The 4851-nt window shown below is 40.7% G+C and overlaps 1 pseudogene; it reads left to right on the top strand.

The window, feature by feature from the left end:
• The first annotated feature begins 311 nt into the window (after positions 1-311).
• LOC128585653 (60S ribosomal protein L6-like) lies at positions 312-1222 on the top strand (annotated as a pseudogene).
• Positions 1223-4851: the final 3629 nt, after the last annotated feature.

Raw genomic sequence — 4851 nt, forward strand, 5'->3', positions numbered from 1 at the left:
TTGACTAGTTAAATGTGACTAAGCCTAAAAGAAAGACTTTTTTAAAAACCTACTTGAAGAAAAAAAAGTATGTTAACGGAAAAAGTATGTTAACAGATGTCTGTTAAATTGACATCAGTAATGTTAATGTTTACATAGAATCAAAGGAACCAAGAATTTGGCAGCATTGGCATAGCACTCCTGAAGCTAGGCAGGCTAAACACAACAAATACTAAAAGCACTAAAAATAATGCTCTAGTGTGGATCAGGATAGGTTCGTGGTGCTTGCTACGTTGATAAAGTATCCCTCAAGACCCTTCCCATCTTGCAAGATGGCGGGTGAAAAAGTTGAGAAGCCGGTTTCTAAAGAGAAGAAACCTGTTAATAAAGAGAAGAGGCCTAAGGCCAAGTAGGGGAAGCCTCACTACAGGTGAAATCCTGTTCTCATCAGAGGAATAGACATATATTCCCGATCTGCCATGTATTCCAGAAAGGAAATACACAGAGGCTAAATCCAAGGTTGAAAAGAAAAAGAAGGCAAAGGTCCTTGCCACTGTTACAAAACTAGTTGGTGGGGACAAGAATGGCGGGACTTGGGTGGTTAAACTTCGCAAAATGCCTAGATATTATCCCACTGGAGATGTGCCTGGAAAGCTGTTGAGCCATGGCAAAAAACCAGTCAGTCAGCATGTGAGAAAACTGTGATCCAGCATCACACCCGGGACCATTCTAATTATCCTCACTGGGCACCACAGAGGCAAGAGAGTGGTTTTCCTAAAACAACTGGGCAGGGGCTTGCTACTTGTAACTGGACCTCTGTCCCTCAATTGAGTTCCTCTACAAAGGACACACCAGAAATTTGTCATCACCATCACCACAAAAATTGACATCAGTAATGTTAAAATCCTGAAGCATCTTACTGATGCTTATTTCAAGAAGTGCCTGTGGCTCAAAGGAGTAGAGCACCAGCCCCATATGCCGGAGGTGGCAGGTTCAAACCCAGCCCTGGCCAAAACTGCAAAAAAAAAAAAGCAGCAGCTCCGGAAGCCCAGACACCAGGAAGGTGAGATCTTTACCACAGAAAAAGAGAAATAAGAGATAACAGAACAGCGCAAGGTTAACCAAAAAGCTGTGGACTCGCAAATTTTACTGAAAAATCAAGGCTATTCTTCAGCTCCAGGGCTACTTGCAATGTGTGTTTGCCCTGAAAAATGGAGCTTATCCTCATAAAATGGTGTTTTAAATTGCTTAAAAAGAACCTAATTAAATGGCTGATAGATTTTTGTTTGTGGCTCTTTAAAAAAAAAAAATCCCTCAAGACCACCTAACCACCTAACACCCTATTCTATGCTCAGCAGAGAGGCTTCTGATTATTTTAATTTGGCCTCTTATTTGCCTTTTCCTAGGAAGGGGATAAGTAGACTTCCACTTACCCATGAGTTACCTATTTGAAATGTGGCTAATCCCAGTTAAGAAGAGCTGGGAGTTTTTGTTTTTTGTTTAGAGACAGAGTCTCACTTTGTTGCCCTCAGTAGAGTGCTGTGGTGTCACAGCTCACAGCAACCTACAACTCCTGGGCTTAGGTGATTCTCATGCCTCATCCTCCCAAGTAGTTGGGACTACAGGGCCCTGCCACAGCGCCCAGATTTTTTCTTTTGTTGTTGCAGTTTGGCTGAGGCTGGGTTCAAACCCGCCTCCCTCAGTATATGGGGCCAGCGCCCTACTCACTGAGCCACAGGCAACACCCAAGAAGAGCTGTTAAAGTATAAAATCATCCCAGATTTTATAAGAAAAAGAAAAAGAGTAAAATAGCTCATTAATAATTTTTGTATCAATTACATGTTGAAATAACATTTTTAATATGTTGAGTTAATTAAAATATAGTATTAAAATTAACTTCACTTTTTTTTACTTTTTTAATATGGTTACTAGAAAATTTTTTTTTTTTTTTTTTTGGGTTTTTGGCCGGGGCTAGGTTTGAACCTGCCACCTCCGGCATGTGGGACCGGTGCCCTACCCCTTGAGCCACAGGCACCACCCAGTTACTAGAAAATTTTAAAGACATCTGTGACTTGCATTTATATTTCTATTGAAATACAAATTCAATTGTATTATTATGACTTATATTTCTATTGAAGAGCAGAGCTCTAGAACATTTAACAGTAATACTATGGTCAGTGTAAGTATAGAATCTCCCTATAAATTAATAAATCCTGGTTTAAACATCTGACTCTGATGAGTTTTCATGACACAAGTCTGTTCCTCACAAACTTCGATTTTGTATTGACAAAATCAAGCACTGCAAAATGTAAGGTCAGACCTTCACTGAAGTGAGCAAATCAGCTTTGGTACCTTTTGAGCTTCCTGGGCACAAGCTGTCACCTCAGCCTTTTCTCTCTTTAGGCTGTGTTTAGGCTGTGTTCTTCCTTTTCCTATCATTTAGTTTCCTTAAACAGAGATGTTCACAAGTTTGTTAAATAAACATTCTACTTTTTATCCCTTTGATTGTAGCTATTAAGCCTTCTTGCCTTGAAAAGAATTTGTACATAACTCTCCATTGTTTTTTCTGAATCTGTTAATTTCAAGTGACTTGTAAATACTGATCACATAAAGACTAAAAGAAAGCTATTATTTACAGTCATGTAAACTAAAAATGGTGAATAATATCTAATATGGTGGGAAAGTCTGATAACCATTACATACAGTACACTGTATTTTATTATGCAGGACAGAACCTTAGAAACAGACTACAGAATATTTCATTATGTTATGGCCTACATTATATGACCTCTTATTTGTCCTTAAACTCCAAGAGCAACCTCAAGGTTGATATAGAATAGCAGTGGAAAGGAAAATAAATGACACAGAAAGAAAAGTAGGTTTATCATGGGATCAGTGTAATGCTCTGGCCTCACAGCATAGACCAGATGGCAGTAACTCCTTTCGCAGCAAGAGGCTTCTCAATGTCCTATGGGCTGTAAACAACAAATTGACATCAATTCACTTGCTAATTATTTTTTTTAATATTTTGGTAGCACCAAACAAAGCTGAAAACATACACAAACTCTCAATATCAGAAGAAAAAAATTAGTATTTACTGTCAAGAAGAAAATTATTTTCTGAGAAATGCTATTAACCAATAAGAAATCTTGGCTTCTTAAAATCCAGGTACAAGGCAGCGCCTGTGGTTCAGTCAGTAAGGCGCTGGCCCCATATATCGAGGGTGGCGGGTTCAAACCCGGCCCCCGCTGAACTGCAACCAAAAAATAGCCAGGCGTTGTGGCAGGCGCCTGTAGTCCCAGCTGCTCGGGAGGCTGAGGCAAGAGAATCGCTTGGGCCCAGGAGTTGGAGGTTGCTGTGAGCTGTATGATGCCATGGCACTCTACCAAGGGCCATAAAGTGAAACTCTGTCTCTACAGAAAAAAAAAAAAAAAATCCAGGTACATTGAGTAACCAATGTTGTTGTTCTGTAAAAGCTTTTGAAAGGGACTGCGAAACTACTGGCATTAGTTTTACTACAGTTAAGTATTTACAGGTACTAATTCCATAGAAAAAATGTACCCATCCTTTGATATTTTCATAAAAATTGTGTATATAAGAATTCAATTATTCTTCTCTCCATCTTCCATAGCTTCAAAGGGATTTTTCTACTGCACAAGATAATCTGATAATCCCCTGGAGGGTGACTGATTCTAATAAAAAGTATAATTTGAAAGATTTCTTTGAGACAATTCTAACAAAATACAATTCAGTTGCCCTAATTAAAAGAAAAAATGTAGGCGTCTGTAGCTCAAGCAGCTAAGGGGCCAGACACATACACCAGGGCCAGCAGGTTCGAATCCAACCCAGGCCTGCCAAACAGCAATGACAGCTACAACCAAACAATAGCCAGGAGTTGTGCTGGGCGCCTGTAGTCACAGCTACTTGGGAGGCTGAGGCAAGAGAATCAATCGCTTAAGCCCAGGAGTTGAAAGTTGCTGTGAGCTGTGATGCCATCGCACTCTACCCAGGGCAACAGCTTGAGGCTCTGTCTCGAAAAAAGAAAAGAAAAAGAAAAAAGAAAAAATGTAAGTCCTAATCTTGCATGCTGACCTGTATAAAATTTCCCCAATGGAACAATTAATTACTTCCAGGGAAGAAATAAGAAAGACCCTACATATATTAAAGCTCATTATCACTTCACACGTGTAGTTTTTACAACGGTTTCCCTCTGGGTCAGTAGTTGCTGCATTACTTTCCAAAACTGATTAGTCCTTAGTACCAACTTCACTCATCAATTCAGTAATTCTAGCCTTAAAACAATTTTGAATAGGAACAACACGGAATAGCAGGGCAGCCCCCGGGGATCAGTGAAGTGAAGTTCACTGAAGTTCCCGAACAAAGTGCTAACCAGACCAGGCACAAACAAGTGGGAAAAGCAGAAACCGCCTCAACCCCAAACGCAGCACTTGAGAAATAAACCACATTCATTATTAACCTTCATTTCCACCACAGGGATCTTGGAAAGGGCCATAACACCACCGTTTGTGGAAGCTGAGTAGGTGGAGGACATTCGTTAATAACACAGTACTGGAAATTAAATGTGAAAGAAAAAGCGGCGCTTGTGGCTCAGTGGGTAGGGCGCCGGCCCCATATACCGAGGGTGGCGGGTTCAGGCCCGGCCCCGGCCAAACTGCAAGAAAAAATAGCCGTGCGTTGTGGCGGGCGCCTGTAGTCCCAGCTACTTGGGAGGCTGAGGCAAGAAAATCGCCTAAGCCCAGGAGTTGGAGGTTGCTGTGAGCTGTAATGTCACAGCACTCTACCGAGGGTGACAAAGTGAGTAACAAAATAATAAATGTGAAAGAAAATACGGGCTCTGTTAGTCGTTAAGAG

The sequence above is a fragment of the Nycticebus coucang genome, chromosome 5 (assembly GCF_027406575.1).
Source record: "Nycticebus coucang isolate mNycCou1 chromosome 5, mNycCou1.pri, whole genome shotgun sequence".
Taxonomy (NCBI): Eukaryota; Metazoa; Chordata; class Mammalia; order Primates; family Lorisidae; genus Nycticebus; species Nycticebus coucang.